Source organism: Grammomys surdaster, unplaced genomic scaffold (assembly GCF_004785775.1).
Source record: "Grammomys surdaster isolate TR1022 unplaced genomic scaffold, NIH_TR_1.0 97, whole genome shotgun sequence".
Lineage (NCBI taxonomy): Eukaryota > Metazoa > Chordata > Mammalia > Rodentia > Muridae > Grammomys > Grammomys surdaster.
In genome coordinates, this window is record NW_021604576.1 from 21,064,256 (window position 1) to 21,088,907 (window position 24,652).

Sequence of the window (24,652 nt, forward strand, 5' to 3'; positions counted from 1 at the left end):
AGAGAGAGAGAGAGAGAGAGAGAGAGAGAGAGAGAGAGAGAGAGAGAGAGAGAGCACTCATGCACACCTTAGTGGTCGCTTCCTGCTTTGGCTGACAGAAGTCTCAAAGATCCTCCTGCATATCAAATTTCATTTTAACCTCCAAAGGGGATTCATATTCACATGTATACATTCAGTGAAATTTCTGGACAAAAGCATCAGTTAGTTCTAATGGTTCTTGCTAGTTTCATTCAAATTTAATCAAAGTCTAAGACAGTATTCTACAATATCTGTAACTTGATAAAACACACAGGCTACCCAAGATCAAGACTAATTTTCTGCATTTGCACCACCTTAGTAGATAGTGAAGACATTAGCTATGTATTTATTGGATGACTCAGGGTCAAGCTGTTCTGTGTAGAATTTAGCACAATCCAGCTGAGGCATGATGACATTCACTTTCAGGTAAAAATTCCAGGTCATTAAGCATTAGACAGAGAGAGAGAGAGAAAGAAAGAGAGGAAAGGAGAAAGAGAGAGAGAGAGAGAGAGAGAGAGAGAGAGAGATAGAGAGAGAGATAGAGAGAAGAAGAAGAAGAAGAAGAAGAAGAAGAAGAAGAAGAGGAGGAGGAGGAGGAAGAGGAGGAGGAGGAAGAGGAGGAGGAGGAGAAGGAGGAGGAGGAAGAAGAGGAGGAGGAGGAGGAGGAAGAAGAAGAATCCTGAATCTAGAGGAGCTGAAATCTTAATTTAGTTTCTCAAGGCTGTGCAACATTAAAGAGAACCTTGTTGCTTGGCCTCAGAATTCTGTCTCTGATACAAAGTAATTTTTAGTACATACTAAGTATTTTTTCTTCTTAGGCTATAATTCTAAATTTAACTGACTACAAAGAGAAAGTTTTATTTTGTACATGTTATAGTTATACACTAGGTCATCTGCTTTAATAATTTTACAGTCTCAGCTGAAATTAAGCCAATTAAGATATCTTGGGTCTAGTCAAAAGGAGAGAGATGTCTTTGTGAAAAAAATATTCTTTTTCTTTGATGGAGTGCCACCAATAAGTGGTTTGTTCTTTCTTCTAGGTCTAATGGCCTTACAAAAGCCCAATGCTACTACCTTAATGCACTCATTTTGCTGCAGTGGCTAGAACAACTGCATCCTCAGAGTGCATCCCATGGAACAACTGGCATCTTTTTCAAAGTGTATCTTCATAGGTATTTGTCCTAAAAAGGCTTGTTTGTCCTGGATAAGCATTACTATGATACCACTCTTTTGAAAATTATAGTGTCCTAGTTTTTGCAATAAGACTACTTGTTTTTATTATGGCAGCCTGTCTCCAATGTGATTGATGCTCATCAATTTCTTTAAAGTTGCCCATATACATACGGCATCCCACCCTTTAAAACAGCCTATGCTTAATTTCTCCTTTTACTGTATGTTGACCTGTGGCTACTTTAGCCAATAGAACACTGAGAAAGTGGCAACAGGAACTCCTGACCATATCATCTGAAACCTTTCAGTTTTGTTTGAGTCTGTTGGAATGCTTGCTTTGGGGGAGTGAAACAGCTGCATGTCAGTTAGTCTGACTGTTCTGAGGCAATGAGCTATATGGGAAGTCCAAGACAGCCATGTTTAAAAGCCTCATGGAAACACAGTTGACTGCTCTAGCTATTCCCTTTAAAATACCAGTGAGGAAATCCTTAATGCTCTAGTCTGTGCTGCACTCTCCCTGAAAGTCTATGAGTGCTCAGGAAAGAAGAGCTATGCTCAGCTTGTAATTGACAGCATGAAAGATAAGAATAAAACTGTTACTTTAGTTCTTTTAATTTGGGGGTAATTTTTTGTGTCACACTGTATAATTTTAAAAATATACTAAGCTCAGAATATCTTAGAAGATAGAACTTTTCCTTATATAGCTGACACATTCACGGTTATATTTGAGAATACAGATTAACACCCTCCCCATAGTTCACTCTATATTGTATGCTGGCTAAAAGCTTGGTAGAACATCCAATTCCAGAGTTCCTTCAATGTAGACCCACGAGGCAAAAGGTCCATCAGGTCTGAATTCATATGTATTAGAAGAAGAAATTCACATTAGGTTCTGTACCTAAAAGTTCAGATTGTCCTTAACTGAGAATGTTTTTAAAAAATATAACATAGTTCCAAACAATTCACACCAGTGAGCCTCAGGGTTTGGTTATACTCTGATCAGAAAGCATGGCCAGCATATACAAAAATGGAGCTATGTCTTGGAGATAGACTCAGGCAGAAAATAGAAAGTGATAGGTCTTGTGTGCAGATACCACTTGCCAGCTGTTGGACAAGCTGCGTGCCCACGGTCAACAAACTTCTGCAATTTAAGCAGAATTTCCCACTTTCTGTGAATGCAGGTGGGACACGCAAACATTGTAGGGCTGACCAGAAGTCTGATAGACTGCAGGTAAAGGATAGTCATTAGGGATTTTTACTATGGCAGTAAATTCATTGCTGTTCACATTTCCCCTGATGTCTACTTGACAGCAACTGCCCTCTAGATAGAGATGGCCATTGAGATGGCACTGCCACACCTCTTTGAAATATTAGAGAAGTCAGTGAATGTGATGACAGATGTTTGTAAGTCTAATGGAAGTTTGTCCAAAGGAATGTTACAGATTCTGGGAGAGAGAACTCTCAGATGTTACTTAACTATAATAGAATTGCTCCATAAATTGTTAGAGAGTAGAAAGGCATTTAAAAAACAAAATTCTATTTGCATTCAGTATTTGGTCATTTGTACATGATGTCAAATAATTGCTATAACACTTGGAATGCACGTCTGTGGTAATTAGATTGTTTTCTAAAGTCTCTCTCTCAGATATGCAACAGCAGTGTCATATTGATTTTAGAAACTTCACAGGATAAGCTCAACGAAGAGGCTAGATGTAAGTGAACGACGACCCACATAATACTGAGACACTAAAGAAGCATTGTAGAAGGCATTTATAGTAGACTCTGAGAGGCAGCAGCAGCCCTCAGACAGAAGAGTGGCATCAGGCCAGAATCAGCTTGCCAGCAGGCGTTTGTAAATTATAAAGAGTTCCTACTGAAACAGTATTGTAAAGGAGGCTAGCTTTCCTGGGTGGGCTTCAGAAGACTCCCTCAGTATTTCACAAAGGTACATAGTGGTATTAACAATCCTAACAGGAGGAACAACAAGAAGAAGAGAAAAGAAGATTAGAGGCTGCCTCCTTTCTGGTTACTTCTCTGGAAGTTTTGAAAATCAGAGCCAGTGGGGAAAAGCTGGAAGAAGCTGAGGAGGACAGCGACCCTGTAGGAGGACCAGTAGTCTCAACTAAACTGAACCCCCAGGATCTCTCAGACACTGAGACACTAACCAGGCAGCATACACCAGCTATTATGAGGCCCCCCCAACACATGTACAGCAGAGGACTACAGGGTCTGGACTCAATTAGAGAAGATGCTCCTAACCCTCGAGAAACTTGGAGCCCAAGGGAGTGGAGAGGTCTGGTGGAGTGAGGGTGGGTGGGGACATCCACTTGAAGATTCGTGGAGGAGGTGTGGGGTGTGGACCAGGAGAGGGATAAAGTTGGACTGTAAGAAAAGATTAAAGAATACATTTAAATTTTCTTTGAGGTTTTCATACATCAGCATCTCCATCATTTCTGTCCTTCTGTCACCTCAGAATACTTCCATATCTTGCTCCCAAATTCATGATCTCTTTTTGGTAAAGATACTTTGAAAACTTCTTTAGACACAGGGATTTCACACGGTGCTGTGGTTATCAAATGACTGTCTCTACTGAGTAAAATACTTCATCTGTGGTTTGAATAGCATATTCAATCAGACCAGCATTTATGATCCCTCCACTGGAATGCTGAACACTGTGCTAAGTGGTGCAGAGAAATTCTGGCTTCTTTGGATTTGTTGGGCTTGTAAAAATGTTAAGTGTGGGGGTGGGCATTCTGATAAAGTTATTAGCTTTTTTATTCATCAAGAATTTACACAGCAAATAGTTGTGACCTCTCCCCTTTCCTGAGCCCTCTATAAACATTACATTGACTGCCCTGGTACTACTGCTGTACTGTGACAAAATTAATATAAAACATTTCACCATTTGTCTTGTCTCCTTTTCCTGCTATTCAGCTTAATTCCTAGTTGAACAATGACAAAAGATGATATTCTTCTCCAGACAATTACGAATTGCTTTACAGAAGTGACTTAGATTAACTGATCATTGCATAGCAATTGCATATTTCTTACTTCTACAGTTATCTGTTAGGGATCCATAATCACCATCAACATAGATTTACAACTTTTAAAAGAAGTTTTAATATCTATTACAGAGGTTTGCAAACCAAGCCAAAATAATAATAATAAAAAAATCCTTCTCATAAAATCCTTTTTTCAAATGAAATCTTACTCAGGAATATCTAAAATAGATCATAGTGAGAGATACTGATTAAAGCTGGCTTCTCAATTTTATGAATTCTTCTCCCACACCACACCACAGTTCAAGGTACCTACATGATTGCAGGGACCACGGGCAGTCCTGAATTGCTACTGATCTAACAGAGTCAGAGACTTGCAGAATTCCTAAGTCAGGGGTGTCCTGGAGATTATCATAAATTGTACAAGAGCAGAGGAGGTTTCCTTAGATACCCCCTGGTTCACCTTATTACTTCTGAGATTAAAAAGATAGAGGCCTAGAAAAGTTGCAAAGAACCCTGTGCAGTGGCAAACACATGAGTCAAAAAAAATCACAATTCCTTTAACTAAATCTATGGCTTTTTCGACATCATTGCAAACCCCATGAATATAGGCAAAATAGGTCAGTACCCTTTGAAAAGGAATTTTTAAAGATTTATTTTATTTCATATGTGTGAATGTTTCACCTGTATATTTGTCTGTGCCTTGCAGCATGTATTTTACCCACAGGGATCATGAGAATACACTAGATTCCTTGGACCTCAAGTTACAGATGGTGGTGAGCTGCCCTACGGATTCTGGGAATCAAACCATTTTCACCTGCTGAGCCATCTCTCCAGCACACAAAAGGAATTTTTTAAAGCATAGAAAGTGTCCAATAGGGAAGAGAAAGCAGCTATGAGAAGAAAAGGCATGTCAACATAACCCTCCCTCCCAAGTTCAAATGGGCAGAAAAAAAAAATCACATAATGGTTGAGAGGCTTATGATCTAGCTTGAAGAAAGAACATTCAAGGAGCCTTCATGACTTCTGTGATATTTCCAGAAGACCACTTGCAAGAGATGACAAGACTCCACCTAAATCTTTGTAATTGATAAATGTCATTCAGACACAGGAAGACAAATTGTTGCGACCTGACCACAGAGTTAAAGTTTAGCATGTAGTTTGTCAGTGAAGTTCAAAGAAAAGAAGGTGCCCTTCAGCAAAAGGATCATGCAGCTTAGGCTCGGGAACTCAGTGTTTTTGCAAGTCACAGAGCTAAATTCGGACACAGTTAGCTCAGTCAATCAAATCGGGCATTTACAAAATGAGTCCTGCCAACATGACTTACAGAAACAGAAAAATGACCCCCAGGAGCTCACAGTGCAGGCATCTTTGAAACCACTGTTATCTTTATCCAGCCTTAACTCACCAGTGAGACGCAGATTTAAATTCTCTTTCTTCTCTCTGTCTGAGATTCTTTCTTCCTCCAGGGACTTCAGTGTGTGTGTGTGTGTGTGTGTGTGTGTGTGTGTGTGTGTGTATGTGTGTATGTTTATAACATGAATCAGATATTTCACAGAATGCCATTGAATAGAAATTGGATTCAGATTTTTACTATCATGTAAAACCAGCAAATCTATACCTATGACATTTATCCACTAGCAAGTAGCTCTGAATTAGGAAGCATAACAGAGAAAGATATTGTTCAAATTGTAGCAATTCACTCATTTTTTTCTACTATTTCCTATGATTATGTTGAAAGACATTTTCTAAAATGGAGAAATGAATCAGACTTCTCTGTTTTGGAAAAGATTTCACATGTACATGTTCTGTTCATTGTGGGCACAAAATCATGTTTCTATAGTAGCTGAAATCCTGAAGTCATGTAATTCTGAATCCTAATTTTTTATTCTATTGAACATTGTAAGTATCTGCATATTTGGCAACCTAGCTTCATGACCCATGACGGACTCTGAGGACAAAGTCAATGTTCATGGAGATACAAGTATGTAAAAAGTAGTCATATTTTTCCTTTGAAAATAAAATTCCCCTTTGAGCACTTGCACCACTGCTGAGAAGTTGTAAATGTAGCAAGTTTTGAGAGGATTTTTAAAAAATTAATCATTTGAACAAAAGGTGAATTTGAGCCACTGAATGGATTATGGAACCCAGGAGTAACATGTTTTTTGTTTTAGAACAATGAAGTAACTGAGCTAGCCTTCAGAATGAGCAAAGCAACTTGTATGATATTGCCCTTGAGACAGCGGAATCCTTAGCTCCTTGCTCTCTTGCCTTTTGATTTTGAGCCTTCTGTTTCAGGTATTTTCCTAATCCTTTCTGGTAGGAATTAATCCCTTCCCATTGTGGGACATTACCCCCACACAAAAGAGCAAACATGACTTATTTGTGCTTTCCTTATGTACTTTATTTAACCACTAGAGAATAAATTTCATTGTGTTTAATACTTTGTTTGTTTGTGACAGGGATGTGCTATGTAGCTCTGGCTCTTCTGGCACTTACTGTTTAGACCAGGCTGATATTGAACTCACAGAGATCTGCCTACCTCTGCCCCATGAGTGCGAGGATTAAAGGCACAAGCCACCATGTCTGACATAAATTTAATACATTTTAAAAATAGACTATAGCTATTAGTTACACACAGGTGGGAATTTTATCTGATTTGTTTTCTCTCACAGCCTGTCACAGCATTGTAGAAAATTATGTACTCAACAAAACCCCCTTGAAGTGATCTCAGTTTTAAAATGCAGTCTTTCTGACCACCTTAAAAAATGTCATTCAGGGCACTAGCTCTTGGCTGTGTTGGCTGAATACTAACACTAAGAGTTTCAAACTTATTGCAGTTTTTGTTTTGTTTTGCTTTTTTTTTTTAAGCTCAGCTACTGTGAATGACTGGCACCTCAGTTGGTGATTAAATTTTTTTACTATATATCTAATTTCTGACTCAGGAAGATTTTGAACATAGGAACTTTTGCATTCTGTGGCTTTGCTTGCATTTTTCTTAGAGTTCATATATCTATTCTTAGCATGGAGAACATCTATTATGCTTAAGTTGGAAGGAAATTTGCATTAGGCTAGGTGTCCCAGGAATCACTCCATCAAAACAGCTAGACCAGTCTATAATCATATGTGTATGTGACTATCTGATTAATATACATCTTTCTTGGAATTGGTAAAAATCACAAGAGAGACCCGGCCTGATTATCAACTGGTTCATCCCTAGAGTATAGGATACTACGGATACAAACTTTTGCATTTGAATAATTCAATGAAGTCCAAGAGAAAGCAGAATTTGAGCTGGGTTTTGAATACAAGAGAGACGATTTGTCAAATTTCAAAGCAGATACCAAGTAGGGTGCAATCTCATGTGGAGATATTGGTGGGGATGGAAACTCTAGTGAAGGGTCCGCAGGACCATATGGCGTACAATAACCATCTCTGTGTTTGGGTAGCAGATTTCTATACTATAGGAATTTACTGCAGGAACGGATTTGTGTTTTCAATCCAATCATTTAAATCATTGGTTTAAAATTCATCCAGACTCTGTGATAAAGAACAGCTACAGCTAGAAGATTGTGCTTTTAAGACACTCGAGGTCGGGCTACCTTCATCATGAGAGGAAATTTCCCCGGTGTGCTTAATTAGGCAGTGTCTCGGAAAGCAGCACATTATTGTTTTCGTCCCTGGAAAAAGGGAACCGCTCACCGGTTTTCCAAACAACACACAAGATTGCCATCTGAGTAAATGCCCTATTTGCTAGGAGATGTGGAGAGCTGAGGTCACCAAAAATCGGGGTCCTAAGTCCGATGGTCATGCTGGGTATTGTCCGCTCTTCCATAGATGTTTTGGACGTGTAAAGGAAGTATAACTGCTCCAGCCGCAGCTGACTTGCTAGCCACACTCTTGAACTTGGTCACCCAACAGAATCGACGTATCTGTGTTTTTCAGTTCCTCCGAGCTAATTAGAGGCTAAAGGAAACAGGATTTAAACATCTTCTCAGGTCTCCTGTGTTTCTTCTCTTTATAATTCTGTCTGTCTCCTCTTTCTTTCCATTGTTTATTTCAAATCTGCACTTATCCTAGCATGAGGTGCACAATTACATACCCTCCCCGCCTTTTGGTGTGTAGAAACTGTGTCTTTTTTTCTCTTTGTAAGTTTTTTTCTTTGTTTCTTTTTTAAACAATGTAGCCATTCCCTAGTGTCCTGCTGCTGGACAACAGGCTTGTTTATTTGGGGAGTGTATGTTAGATCCATTTCAGCCTGAGACCCAGTTCAGTTATAGTCGCTGAGGGAAGTAAAAACGACAGCAAATTGTACATATTTTTAAAATACAACTTTTTGTTTTCCTTACAGCTTTGGAACAATGCACTTTACAAACTGCTTCTTTCAGGGTAGCCAAGTTGAGGTGGAGAGGAAAGAAAGACAAAGTAAAATAAAGATGCTTTGTGAAAAAAAATCTCAAAATGCAGAGATGTTCTTCTCGTTTTGAGATAGCAAACCTGGACTAGTATTCATTCTTTTTTCTGGCGTGTATTAAAGCCCTTAATGGATTCAGGAAATGGCACTTCCTGCCTATCTTCCCCGAGATATAAACCCCTGTGTCATCAGAAGCCTGTGAGTCGGGCTGTAAGTACTGATAAGCAATTATCACTGGGGAAAAAGAAGGGCTGAAGTCTTGGTCTATCACAGGGCAGAGATGTTAAGATTTATTTTCAGTGTTATCAGACTGTCTTGCTACCCAGGCAAAGCTCCTTCATGGAGAAAAGAATGAAAAGGACAAGGGGAGATTATATTTCTTGTAAACATTTATCAATCACAACAAGAAAGTCTGAATGCAAAATTGAAACACAATCACAAAGACAATTTTAAATGAATGAAAGGTCACAGAAAAAAGGACCTTCTGAGGATTAAAAATGAAAAAAAGAAAAAGAAAAAGAAATAGAAATTTTTATCTAAGATTGCCAGAGATCAAACAGAGAGAAGCTCTGGTGTGGGAGACTGCTTTTACGAATGGTTTGGGATTAAAAATAATGTATATAGCTCGTATTCAGCCCTTGAGAAGAAGATGAAACTTTATAGAACTGTAAAATTACATGTATTAGATCAATCTTAAAGACATAGAAACACACTTAAAGAGTGAGATACAGAGGATTTATTTTTGAAAGGAAATCTGAGTTGCTATGAGATGCCATTTGAGTTCTGAACTACAGGATGGTGCACTTTAGTTTCCAACAAAGCCTTTAGTCTCAGTATCTTCTGCCTAAGTAGAACTAACAGTGATCTTCCAAAGCAAGATTGCTATTAGAGAACAATTTCCACTAATCACTCTTTCGAAGGGATCTTCACTGAAACCAGACGCTACCTAGTAGACTAAAGAATGCTAAAGATTTATCAAGGATCAATCTCCTCCACTGCCTGTCTCAAGCCACAGCTTTCACTAAAACAGAACTACACATCCAACTACATTGAATCTGCTTATGAAGAAGTCAGCGACTCCAGCCACCCTGCAATGGTCTCATTTGTTCTCTTCTTTCTGCCATCGATTCATGAAACATTTATTGAACAATTTGTATGTGGACAGTTCTGGACTATGCCCTAGTGATAATGAGTGAACTGTCAGAGCATATCCATCCTCTTATGACTTATAGCATGGCAATCTTGTATTTCACTAATTAGTTTATGTTTACACTCAAAAACTTCCTTTATAAAACACAGCAAGAAAAAACAAGAATCATTGAATAACAAACTTCTGTTGACATGAAAGTGTTTACCTCACAGACTGGTCACTTAGCTAATTTCTAAATGTAACACAGTAATGGCATGTGTTCTTCTATAGGTTGTCCATGCTCCACTGGATGACATTGTACCCGTGCATGTCTGGGAATAACTCAGTGGGCAATGAAGGAACCAAAAAGAATATATGAAGTTGTGAAGGTGATATGGCATGGGCTCTTGGAGAATTTGTACCAAGGATAGGGGTTGGATAGAATCAAAATGCATTGTAAACGTGTGTGCAATTAAGGAAGAAGAGATAAATAAAATGAAACTTCAAGTGAAGAGGATATTGTCTAGGATTACTTGCTCATGGGCTTGCTGTCATTGTTGCAAACAGCCCTAATATGCAGGAAAAGGTGACAGGCACAGTTTAATGACAGGAACCCAAGAGCATCCTTTAGGCAAAAATTGATGATATAGCTTGGTATACATAAAATAAGTAAAAACAAAACAAAACTTCAGAATTATATGTGACATAGCTCCCCCTGTCAGGTTCAATATCAAGAGTTTTCAGGTTATTCGTACCAAAATAAGAACCAGTCTTTTAAATATTCTTTTAAATATTTTCTATCCACAAAGATCAATCTACTAATTTTTATTTCTGAAGTGCTACTATAGATTCACTTATGGCAACAAATATGCTTGAATTTTGCTCATATACTTAAAGAATCAAATGGTATTTAAAGGCACACTTGACAGAAAGACTGAGTGGGTTAAATGGCAATGGCTAGCTACTAGCTATTCTGAAAAACCTTTCTTTTACTCCCTGTGAAGATTTTCAAAAATATATGTAAGGGTTTTGCATATATATATATGTATATGTATATGTATATGTATATGTATATGTATATGTATATGTATATGTGTGTGTGTGTGTGAATGGGTCACATAAATGACTGCTGAGCAAAGAAGTCAAAACAGAGAGAGGAGATAGAGATAGAGATAGAGATAGAGATAGAGATAGAGATAGAGATAGAGATAGAGATAGAGATAGAGATAGATAGATAGATAGATAGAGAGAGAGAGAGAGAGAGAGATCCCCAGGAACTGAAATAGATAGATGTGATCCCAATGACATGCTGAGAATGGAACCCAGGCCTTCTGCAAGGGCAGTAAGTACTCATAATCACTGAACCGTCTTTCTAGCCTGCAAACCCTTTTCTTGTTATGAGATACTTTTCTAACTATAACAAAACGTTGGGAAAATATGATGGAATTATTGGTACCATTTTTCAGAAAATTCCAATGAACTGAAGAGTCATAATTATGAATTGCTTCATAGTGTAGAATTTCTTAGGTATCAGTAGTATGTGTGTGTACACACACACACACATAAACACACACACACACACACACACACACACACACACTCACACTCACACACATATATGACTACTTTGTAGAGAACAATGCTGTAGCTGTCTTTCTCTACCACTTCCTGACTTACGGCTTGAGACAGAATTTCTCACTGGATTGGAAGCTTTCCTTTATACATAGGCTAGCTGGTTAACAATTTTTTGAGATCAGCCTTTATCTACTAACAATGCTGGTTTTATAGGTCAGTATAGCCAAGTACAATTTCTTACATGGGTGCTGATATATTGAACTCAGAACTTGGGTCCTCATGCTTTCTAAGCAAGTGCTCTTAGTTATAAATCCATCTCCCTAAATCTGACCCCAAAGATAATTTTTATAACAACCCGCTGACAAGTAGGACGAGGAACCATGCTAACTTATAAACCACCAGTGGAGACACATGAGGAGCTTGGTCAAAGTCACAAGTAACACACTTCACAGATGAGAATTTTCTGGTACTAGATTAAGTTTGGTTTCTCTTCTATCAAGGTACAAATTTAAGAAGCAAAGTCTTGGCAGGTGGGCACTCCTTTCCAGTCTAAGGACACAGAGAGGCATCTTCCACAGAGCTTGGACTGTTCAATGAATGGCCACTCTGTTGAATCAAGGCTCAACATTCTCACAATGTCACAACATTGAGACTTATTTTAATTGGATATTTTATTTATTTACATTTAAATGTTATCCCTTTCCTGGCTTCCCCCCTGGAAACCCCCTATCCCTTGCCCCTCCCCCTGCTTCTATGAGGTTGCTCTGCCACCCACCCACCTACTCCCACCTCACCCCGCTGGCATTCCCCTACACTGGGGCATCCAGCCTTCACAGGACCAAGGGCCTCTCCTCCCATTGATGCCAGATAAGGCCATCCTCTGCTACATATAGGGCTGGAGTTATGGGTTGCTCCATGTGTACACTTTGGTTGGTGGTTTAGTCCCTTAGAGCTCTGGATGTTTGATTGGTTGAAATTGTTGTTCTTCCTATGGGGTTGCAAATCCCTTCAGCTCCTTCAGTCCTTTCTTGAATTCCTCCTTTGGGGACCTGGTGCTCAGTCCAATGATTGCCTGTGAGCATCCACCTCCATGAGACATTCTAACAGGGCTCTCATTTGTAACATTTTTCAGAACAAGCCATTTATAAAGAATATATAAAGAAGCCTTCAAAAAGGCCTGCAAAGGTGAGCTGGATTTCTGTGAAAGATGCCAAAGCAGGAAGAAACTCAAGAGATGATTCCATCAAATTGAAAACTGATTAGCAGTGTTATAATAAAACCCAATGCCTTTGGAATATTTCTTAAGTCTTCTGGTATGTGTTTCTTTGTGTAATTAAAACTTGGGGGATTGCAGTGAATATATGCAAGCATAAAACCACTCTTCCCACGTTCTACCCAGGCTTGTACTGAGGCTCTTAGGAAAGCAATTGTGAAAGACAAAGAAATGAAGGGCTTATAGATAGCAAAGGAAGTAAGAAAGGTTAACTCTGTTAAGTATAATCTTACATATAGAAAATTCTGAAGAATCTGAAGTCTGTTATAATTAATAAATGAATGGAGATGTAAAACACAAAGGGTACTTCTGAATAATCAGAACATGAAGCCATTGAAGTAGTTATGTTAGTAATTGCAGCAGTACTACTGTTGCCGTAGTACAGATATAATGTTGTACATACAAATTCCTTCTTCTTTTCTGCTTTTCAGAAATGAGAAAGCTGATTTAGAATTCACAAAGACCTAAAGGGGATCACAGAGGAGCCAACACAATTCTGAGATTGAAAAATACAGCTGAGTCTTAGTTTGAAAACTTATTACAAAATTATGGTAGTCAAAACTGTGTGATATAATATGGACATATAGACAGAACAGATTTAAAGTCCAGAAATAAATCCATTGATTTTGTTAAGATAATACTAACATAATTCAAGAGGAAACAGTGCTCTTTTTTTAATGCTAAGTGTTACTAAAATAACTAGATACTCATATGTTTATGAACATATTAATAGCAAAATTCTTAGTGAAAATGTAGAGGTAAATCATCATGAATTTGACTCAGGTAAAGCCTTAATTATAATACTCATAAGTGAGGAGAGGAAAGAACAAATTGGTCTCTAAGTGAAATTTTTTTTGCTTTTCATTATAGTATCAATAAAGTGGACAAGTGAGCCAAAGAGCAGAAGAAAACATTTATAAATCATTTATCTGATAAGAGAACTATATGTAGGCTATGTACATTGACTTAATATTAAAAATAGACAATCCATTTAAAATGAATAAACATTTTGAAAAGAAACTTTACACAAAAAATATTTTAAAATATAAAGTATTTGAGTAAATACAAACATTAACTTTCAGGAAAGAGTAGTTGAGAAGCTCAAGAACATATACTTCTACTGTAACAATGACAATTTAAAACCTGATAGAGATTAGAACCATTTAGGAGAAATATGAACACATGGGATACCTCATGTATTGCTGGTGAGAATGAGTAATCTTTGGAAAACAACTGAGTAAACCCACAGTAACAATGATTATACAGATCGCATCATCCAGAAATCCTTACACTATGTCTATGCCAAAATCCTGCAAATGAATATTCATAAAACTATTTTTATGCCAACTAAAAGTACAAACCATCCAAATGTCCATCAACAGATAAAAGGAGAGGGTGATATATAGACACAAAGATTATTCCATGGCAATGAATGTGTTAAAGTAATAGTACATGCTACCACATGGACCATGGCACTTGAGCTCTGAGGATCAGTCTTTTCACTGTTGTGGGTGATCATTTTTCAAGCGCTATTACCCTTCTTTTCTCTAAATATAATCCTACACAGAGCCCCAGTGTATAAAGCACAGAGAAATTCAATTTCTATGGTCCAAAATGAAGCTGCAGATTCCTGATCTCACCCAAACGTGGGTGTTTCTCAAGGCCCTGTAGCTTCTCCACATGGCTACAGACTATTATTTTGAGTTTAGACTGTTCTGTAGCACTATTTAAAGGAAAAGTAAACAGGCTGGTTTACCTTCAACTATTAATATTATTTTGCTTATTACTTACTGGCATAGCATGTAATACAAAAACAGGTGCTATTTGTACATAAAGAAAGTGGTCAGTTAACAGTAGGGACTAGTGAAGGATTTAAGATAATAGACTACAATCATATAAGAACTGGCACAATCACAGAAAATCAGTAGTGAGGAACATGTAAAACTCTCCTGTGAGAGCTAATAGCTCTGTCAGGCAGGCATTAATTCATTTTCCAGATGGTCCTATTTATCTCTAACTAGGCTTCCTTTCTAAAAGATTTTAGCAACTCTCTCATCCTCACCCCTCTCTGCCTTGTGATCTTTTGAAGGATATACTTAAACAATAGAAGGACACGTCTAACCATAGAACAAAGGAAATACATTTGTTTGGGATAATTCTTTGATCAGTCCTTGGGTAATGTAAATGATGAGACCTTAAAGGTGTGAGTTTTGGGAGAAAAAGAATTCTTATATACTGTACACATTATTCTGAGTTAGAAAACATCAAGAACTTGAGTGTAGAGGGGTTCATGAAATAATGCCCAACTTTGGAGTATAAAAGTTCTAAATGTAGAGATTAGTAATAAATTTAAACATTATGATATCAACCTTTTTCATTTATCCCAAATTTTGACTTAAATTTGATACATAAACAAACACCCAATGCTTTAACATGGGCATAGGGAGTCAGGCAAATGAGTGAAGTTATTTAAACCAGCATTCTATTTTTGTGTTAGAAAATCCTGAAGAATCTGGAATTATATGGAATTTGGGGCTCTGTATAAGTTAGAGACTTCATGACTATTGATATTGATGGGCTTTATGCACTGTGATTTCAATGGAGAGTTTAAATACCCCAATTATAGTCACGAACTGTGAACAAGCCACAGGTTAAGCCTTTGTAACATTCCTAACAAGAAGTGGCTTGATGGCACTGCCTTTCATCGTGGTCAGTAAAGAAGACCCAAATGGGGCACAATTCAGACCTAAAAGATGTAACCTAATGTGCTCCAGCAACAATAGATGTCTGCTGGATGTTGGTTTCACATGGGATCCCTGCCTCTTAATATAGTCACAACACAGTTTGAGATGCTCATGTGTGCCAAGGACAATTCTTGGCTTGGTTGGGGGGTCCTGAAGAAGGGGGTGTTTGGGAATAGCAGAAAAAAAAAAACTTGAAGTCGTTGATGGTTGCAAGCTGACAGCTCTTTAGTCTGCTCAAGATAGCTCTGTCCTTGAATTAGCTCTCTGCTTGAGACAGCTCCCTGTTTGAGACAGTTCTCTCTGCTTGAGATAGCTCTCTGCTAGAGACGGCCCTCTTTTGCTAGAAAATATTCTAAAAGTTCTCTGGATAGCTCATGGGTTTTCTGAAAACCTATTAGAAAAAATTCTTGAGTTTTCTGATCAAAGTCAGAAAGGTCACCAGACAAATCCTAAAAAAGAAGTGCAATTGCTTTCCAGACATCTCATCTCTTTCAGACCAAAGCCCAGTCTTTTATTTACATATCAATTCAATCATTTACCCTAGATTCCTTTTTGATTATCCCATGAATCAGCATTTTAGATTTTAGCTCCTTGATTCTCAGAAGCAAGCAGATTTTTTTTTTTTTTTTTTAAAAACAGCCACGGAATTCAGAGATCTACCTGCCATGGTAAGCACAAATAAGCTAGCTTGGTGGGATTCTGTCCTGAGATCACCATTCTCCAAATCTCTTTATCTTCTTCCTTAATATCTTTCTGACAAGCTAGCTCATTAGTGAAGCTGCCTCTGTTCCTTTAAGGTCCATGAAGCCCCTCATTACAATTCATGTTTCATCCTTATATTTTGCATAGCTAAGAAATCCTATGAAGGGTAGTTCTTACACTGATTTATGTATTCTTGAACTCACGTTTTCAAAGTTCTTTCCCACAGTCTTAAGGGATGTCCTGAAAGTATCATTATCATAGAGAGATATTCTTACTTGCCAGAATCAGTCTTTCCAGTTATTATGGACCCATTAACCTTAGCAGGGACAACATTTCCCGACGGAGGAACATAAAACAAAATATATACATTATTATACAAACAAGGCCCATGCCTAGCAACTGTCAACATTTGTGGAGGCCCATGCCCTGCTGGCTCTGCGATGGGAGCCTGTGTTACACTGTCCCTTCTGCACCATGCCAAGCTTGGCACATATGATAATCCCAGGATTACAAATTGTTCTTTTTCTCTAACGTTCTCTAAAACTTGTTGAGTATTTCATTTGTCAGCTTCATAACTACCCAAACCCATCCTCTCCATTATTCCCTAGTAGATCGATTTAGAACTTCCCTAGAAAAAGAAATTTAACTTTTGTTGCCACCATGTAAAGTAAAGCACATTTTCGCAGTCTGATTTAGTCATATCTGTAAGATCATGACTATATCCTCATTAATTCTAAGGGTTTCTAAAATTCTCCTTACTTGCTTTTGAATATATGATCAAAGGCTTATATATGTTATTCATGGATTACCATCCGGTGATTAAAAAAGATTTACTTATCAAAGTCAAGGTTCTAGTCTTCTGCAGCATCCTTATGAAGGTCCATTCAACTATAGAAGAGAGTGCTGAGTATGTGCTCTTGCAGGACTTCACTTGACTTCCCACTCTTGAAAGAATTCCAATGGCACCAGCTTCTCTTTGATGGTACTCAACTCCTCTTGTGACATCTCCATAATGCTTGTCATGTTCCTTCTTCTATATACCCTCTTCAAAATGAATTTAGATTGCTTTTATCTGGATTTTGTAGATTTCTCAAGTGATTAATTGTTTATAGTCTCCATTTTCTACCTCTCCAGATAATATTTAGTTATATCCTAAGGATACATCTCTACTTCTCTTTATGATGTCTGTATAAAAAAAATCAATTTAAAGTGGGCTAGGAGAAGAAACTTCTATAAAGTCCTATTGTTTTCCTGTGGTTCTCAGTTTTGGAGGCTATCTCTATTACTGTAGGAGGAGCTAAGGTGGGAAGAGTAAGGAGGGGAAGAGGAGAAGGAAGAGGAGGAGTGAGGGAGAGGGAGAAATGTAGTGCATGGATGATCACGAATGTACCGAGAGCAGTCTTGAGTAACAACTTATGTAGGTTAGTTAATTGACAAACATCTATAATTATGTGGGCATATTGTTATCGAGCATTACCAAATATATAAAGCCTTTGATTACTATTTAAGCTTTAGAGTCTCAATTCATACCCGATACCACGTGGATGGCGAGATGGTCTGAGCACAGCCCAGCTTTGTGGAGAGAGCATAGAAGATTGGCAGAGCTATCTCCCACGCTGACATCTCGTAGGTGGCAGGGCTGGTGTCTTTGGCCACCTGAGCAGACGGCCTGAACTAAGCAGCAGCTGTATGTCACCTCTGCTGATGGCCGTAGGCCTCGGCTAATTGGGAACATGGTGGCTGATTGAGAAAAGCCAGATTCAATGCCGCGGTTTTAAATATTACCCACAACACATTACCTACAGGGATATTGAAAAACAAATTCCCAGGCTCTTCTGTGGCTCTGACAGCGTAATTAAATCAAGAAGGATGTCCTTGCATATACTTTTCTTGAAAGGACTCTAGAACAATTGGTGTTTATTGCAGGGGATAAGCATTTTGACCAGCAACTGCTTTACCAGTTTTAAAGCTGTATGTTACTGTTATTTTAACATTATATACCTGAGTGTTCTTTCTGAGCACTGCTTCTTCAGTCTCTATGCTTTACAGTAAATGATATATTTTCACATATAGAGTGTCCTATTTTTGTATTTCATTGATGATTCTCCTCTTAAAACTCTTCATGTTTTAGACACATTTTCTCCCTTTGTCCTCAAACCTGAGTTATTATATAAGAACCCCATATAGTCTGCCATCATTTGGCTGCGTGATTATTGATTTCCAATGATTATCAAATACAGATGTCCAAATGTGACAGGCAACAAGAGATTGATGATCTTGCTATCATTAATTTCTTAACATCTACTCTGTCTTTCCAGTTTGAAGCCTGTGTGTTGCTTTGTGGAAAGGTTCTTGTCTGCTAGTATGAAGCAGAGGGTTTCCACAAAGAAGAGATATCTGATTTTTCATTATTCATACAGATTTCAACTTGGTGATGTAAATCACTGAAGTCAAGAATGTGTAGTGCCTTTATCCTCTGAGCAGATGAAATTGGGAGATGACAAGGTCTTAAACAATCATTAGATTGTTAAGTGGAAGGACATTTCCAGCTAAAGAATGAGGATTTCAATGTGGCCCCTCTTTTATTTTCAGTTCTTTTTCAGTTCTTAGGCATACTCAGCACTACTAATCTGAAGAGTACATACCCTGGGAGTCTGCTCTCCCTGTTTCTGCAGTGAAGTTCTTCAGATCTGACATCTTACAGACCTGAAATTATAGTGTGTTAATGTACAAGCCATCTTTAGATACATGAACACAGTTGGTGTGCTTCAGCATTAGGAAAATTATTCTGTAAAATTAGCCTACTGAGCTGGAAGAAAATAAAGAACACTCACCAAAGGAGGGAAAGTGACAAATATTGTAATCACTAATGGATTTTAATTATAATTGTATAATAGTCTCTTGACAGAAGTACTTCTCATTGTTTTGATAATTTTTGCCACTGGTCCATTAGGCCTCTGCACACTTATACAAGCATCTAGACTACAATGCAGGAGAATGTGAAACTAGCATCTAACTGCACTCAAGAGCCTTGAATTAGATCAATTCAATGGTATTCGCCCTGTACACTATTAGCAAATGCTTGGAATCTGAAAAATGACATGTAGTTTCCAATTTATACCTATATCATGTTTTGAATTTCCTGACCATCGTGAAGAGTGTATCAATAAATATTAATCTACTGAATATATCTCAGTAGTTTAATATACATGTGTTTAATATATTTGTTTTATATATATTTGTGTGTGTGTGTGTTATGGTTTTTTGCCTTCATGGCAAAATATTAAATTGCTTTTATTGATTCACATGGCAGTTATATATTGAGAATTCCTAATCTTAAAGGTTTTGTATGAGATGATTCTGTGATAGTGTTTTCAAGAATGTAAATATGTGTTAACATTTTCATTATATTAGGAAAAGAGGACTTAGAAAGAATCAGAAATCATTTAAAGGAAAGGGCAGGATGCCAAAGGTAAGTTTCTCCCTTCTTGGTAAACAGAATATGCTAGAATATACATTTAGGGAAAAGAGCAATCGTCACAAAAGGGGAGATTTTTTTTCTCCTTTCCATATTCAAGATGTTTTACAATAGGTGATCTTGCCTTTTAGAAAAAGATTTCATGAGAAACACAGTATAAAAATATTTCAAAGAATTCTTCATTATTCATTCATTTGTTTTAACCATTTATCTATCATACATGGTAGTTATAACTATAAATCATACAAAACATTTCTGATTCAATAGTGAGTTAAAGTGATTTGGACTCTGGTTTCGCAATAACAGGTCCTGTGAGAAAATGGTATAAATTGTGCTTGAGCACATGGGAAAGTCAATGAATACCTGCACAAAAGATGTATTTGTTAGGAATGTAGTTAGGGAATCTGTATACACTAATGCTCAAAGAAGGCTTCTTTTGGGAAATGGCACTTGATCTTATTACATGACCATTAACCTTCAGTTTTTAATATTAATTTGTTTCTTCCTTTCTACTCTAGTTGATATCTATGATAATTTTAGTTTATTTGCTTTAGATTCCAAATAGGACCAAAAGTCACATTAATCCTGGCAGTTGATTCAATGGAAGGTGGTTAGGTACCTCACTCAACAGAGGCCTGGTTTAGTGTCCAGAATTTCTGAGGTAGTTTGCACCCTTCCCAAATATTCATGTCTGAAGACTAAGGTACAACATGCTCTTCTGAATCTCTCATCTCCTTGGGATGCTTTGATGCTCTTAAATCTAAGATTAATGACATGTACCTAAAAGCACATCATTTCCATTGGGATCATAGCCATTATGATGAGAAACAGCAATTTCAAGTTTATTATACCTAGGAATACTTTTATTTCCCTTACCATATAGTAATGTGTTTGCATATGTGTGCTGTGATGACTCGAATGAAAATGGCCCCCATAGGCCATAGGGAATGACACTATTAGGAGGTGTGACCTTGTTTGAGTAGGTGTGACCTTTTTGTAGGAGGTATGTGATTAAGGGGTGGGCTTTGAGTTTCAGAAGCTCAAGCCAGGCCAAATAGCTCACTGTCGCTTCCTGCTGACTGTGGATTAAGATGTAGAATTTTTGGTTCCATCTCCAGAACCATGTCTGCCTGCATGCCACCATGCTTTCCTTTATGATGATAATGGACTGAAACTCTGAACTATGAATTCAGCCCCAGTTAAATGTTTTCCTTTATGATAGTTGCTATGGTCATAGTGTCTCTTCATAGGAATGAAGTCCTAACTAATACATATGCCTAAAGCTCACCAGAGTTAGTGAGTGTATGGGGAGAATCCATGGAAAAAAGAAAAGGAAAGATGGTTTCCTAACTTGGTATCTTCTTTACTGAGGTAAAATTCAAAGATCATCAATGTAACAATTTGAATACATGTAAAAAGCATATCGTGGGCTGCAATTGTAGCTTAGTGGTAGAGCACTTGCTTAGCATGCATGAAGTCCTGATTTCAATGTCTGACTGCCAGGATAAAAGGAGTATTGCAGTTAATACTATAATCAAATATATTTAACCTATGAGTAAAGCCATACCAACTAAATAAGCCAGATTCACCAAATTTGAAAGAGTTCCTCTGGAGGTGACATAGTTATGTTTGATTCCTATTTATTTATTTATACCTATACTAATGTAAAATTTTTAGAAGTTTTCTTAAGGACCACAAAAACATTAAAATATTTTCTAAAAACAAAAGATTAATTTTAGCTGTTAATTCTCAGATCTTTGGTTAATTTCATCAGCTTGTGAATGTCATTTGGTGAGTTCTGCCATCTCCTTGGACATCAGGTTTGGCTTGTCAAGTGAGGAGATAGGTAGGGTAAACTTAACTAGTTTTCAGAATCATTAAAGGGTGTTTTTTAAAAACAAAACAAAACAAAACAGGTTCCCAGGAACACCAGAGACCAGCCAGAATCACAATCAAGAAATAAACCTGACAAATTAATGTTTCATAGGCTTGGTCGAGAAAGAAACACTAGAGTAAGTTGTCCTAGTTTTCATTTATCTGACTCTGACAAACACCCTAAAAATTCCACACAGGGGAAAAGGGATTTATTTGGCTTGTACTGCCAGGTTCCAGTCCACTAGTATAGAGAAGTCAAGGCAGGGATTGAAAGTATCATTCCTCACTTAAAAGGAAAGAGAATACACACTTGACCCTTAGCTGCTTGCTGTTTTAGCTAGCTTTTCACATTCTCATAGAATCAATCCTGCCACAGGAGTGTAGTATAGCCATTCTAGGTCTATCAACTTCAATTTTTAAAAAAATTCCTCCACAAAACATGCTCCCAAGTGAAAAAATAATCTGGAAAGTTTCTCAGCTGAGGTTCTTTCCCCAGGTATCTCTAGGTGTATCTAGCTGACTGACGAAAGTGAGCAACAAACAGTGACAAACAGTCTCCTCCATACTTAATGCAATTTTCATATTATACACTATCTATTTATACTCTAGGTTGATTCTCATTCTTCCTCATGCTGCATCCCTTTATATAGCTCTTTATGTTGTGACGACCCCCAAGCCATAAAATTGTTCCATCGCTACTTCACGACTGCAACTTTGCTACTGTTATAAATATCTGAAATGCAGGGTATGCTATCCATGTGAAAGGGTCATTAGAATCCCTAACTGGGTTTTGACCCCCAGATTGAAAGGATAGCATTTGAAAGAACTGAGAATGAATACTCAGCATAGATGTATGTAGTATACAGGTATGTACATGTTTAGGGATACTTTTATCTCCTTAAACATTTATCATTCCTGTGAGGTTCACTTTCCCCCTTTCCTACCTTTGGAAATAATTAGCATACTATCTAAATACTCTATAGCAATAACACTGTGCAGTCCCGTATGAGAGTGTCTTACTCCTTTCTGGTGACACCCTAAGTATCACTTTTCTGCCTTTCCTCATCTTTGCCATCCTGTTTTCCTGGTTTCCAGGATACAAGCTTGTGATGGTTCCAATTGCATTGTAAATGCCATTTTCATTATATTGTACTAATTATTAAAAAATATAATTTCATTGCCTTGACTATGTGTTATTTAAGATGTCTGTGGTTTAATTTTAAACAATTTTGTGATTTTTCCCCCAGCTATTTCTTTTTCTTATTTCTGCTTTAATTCTATGTGGTCTGAGAGAATCATATATTTTCTGTTATTTTAAAGTTGAGGAGATTTTCAGGCAGCAGTGTGGTCTAACTTGGTGACTGTTGTGTGTTAGCCTAAGAAGGTGGCACATTTGATTCTAGAAGCAGGGAGCTTTCTCAAACGTCATTCAGGTCAAATGAGTAGTGCTTTTGATAGCAACTATCTCCTAATTGATTTTTCTTCCTGTTTCAGCTATCAATTTTTAAAGAAGCTTGTTAATGTTTCCAAATATAATGATGGGTTTGTCAATGTCTCCTTGCTGTTCTGTGAGCTCTGACCTCATTGGTCTTTCTCTGAGTTTGTGTTATACACTTTTGAATTGTAGTCTTGGAGAAATGCCCAATGTATAATGATGTAATGCTTCTCTTTATCCCTGATATATCTGTGTGCTTTGAAATTAATTATCTTTATTTGAACTAGTATGGCTAGTTTGTTACAAGTATGGAAGATTTTTCATCCCTTCACTTTTAACCCAAATTTTGACCTTTACATTTGGTTTCTTACAAATATCATAGAATTATTGAGTTCGGTCTTGTTTTTTCTTTAAATTCACTTTGATGATCTTAGGTTTTTAATATATAGTTTCTTTATTCAGACAGAAACATTTAAAGCAACTATTAATCCCATCGAGTTCTGAGTACGGGATGTTCTGTGATGCTCAGTCTGTTTTTCACTTATTACAGTTATTCTTTGCTTCTTTTATGCCATTTTTTGCGTTTAATTGAGGATTTTTTATGCTTCCTGACCTTCTCTATTATAATAGTAATCATTTTCATAAAATTCTCACTTAAAACATTATCAATACAAATATTTAAATTAATCTAAGCAGAACGTCAAATAACACTGCATGGTGTTTTAAGTATTAAACACAGGTGGTTTAAGTATTTTTAATAGGATATTTTAATAGGATATTTAATAGGATATTTCCAATCTCTCTCTCCCATACATATGGTGCTCCTATAATTCATCTTATAACCCGACAGGCGACAGTCACAAAATACGCGGCTGCTGTCGTTAATCAGCTGTTTTTTGCACCAATTAAGAATAAGAAAATAAATATCTTTTCTATCTCTGTTCTTTCTGTGTTACACTTCTTTTGTTGACACACATCTCACTTTCTGGCCTGTGTATCCTTTGTTTTCTCAGACGTATCCATTTTAGCATTTTTTGCATGCCAGATTTTTCTGACAATTAAATCCCTCAAGTTGGCCTGAATCCCTTTAATTCCTTCAGATTTGGAGAATAATTTTATAAGATATTTTATTTTTCTCTCTTTCAATAGCATAAGTATATCATTCTATGATCTTCTTGTTTGTATAATATGTTTTTGCAAGTTTGGTGTAATTTGTATGCTTTTGTATTTTTGAGACAGAATTTCAAAGTGCACTCTAGTCTTGAACTTTCTCTGTAGCTGAGGATGATTCTGAACTCCTGATACCCCGACCTCTACCTACTGAATGCTAAGATTCAATCATGCACAACAGTACCTGTTTTATCCAGTGTGAGCAAGTGAACCTAGGGCTTTGTGTGTGTTCCTCAAACACTCTACATGCTAAGCTACATTTGAAGCCCTGTAGCTCTTCCTGTCTCTAACTTTTTTTTTCTACTTACCTTCCTGGGCTTCATTGCAGTGACTTTCTTTTTATGTTTTATTTTCTGTAGTATGAATATAATGTGGTTAGGTGAAGTTATTCATTTTATTTTACTTTCATAAATTGCAGTTTCTTAGATCTGAACTCTGGTAAGTATAATTTGTGAGAAGGTATGCTCATCATTGCTTTGATTCTTTCTTGTTTTCCAATTATGCTTCCTGTTTCTTTTGAATTATTCCATTATTATTGCATAAACTATTATATTTTTCATTTTTATTTATCAGTATTTGCCTTCTGGTTTTCAAGTTTTTATTGACCCATCTCATAGATCACTGATTATTTACTGGATTATTAATGGTTTCTTGATAAGTTCAGTGAAAT

At 37.1% G+C, this 24,652-nt stretch overlaps 1 protein-coding gene across 2 annotated transcripts in view; it reads right to left on the reverse strand.

Annotated features, from left to right (window-relative positions):
* The window catches only part of Lingo2 (leucine rich repeat and Ig domain containing 2), a 122,209-nt gene that overhangs the window by 52,887 nt on the left and 44,670 nt on the right, over nucleotides 1–24,652 (reverse strand). Inside the window, exon 2 of one of the 2 annotated variants that reach the window (XM_028780945.1) lies at nucleotides 1,093–1,199. The exons of the other annotated variant lie outside the window; for it this stretch is intronic. The gene's annotated coding sequence lies outside the window, so the exon portion shown is untranslated. The remainder of the gene's footprint in view (nucleotides 1–1,092; nucleotides 1,200–24,652) is intronic. 2 annotated transcript variants of the gene reach the window in all.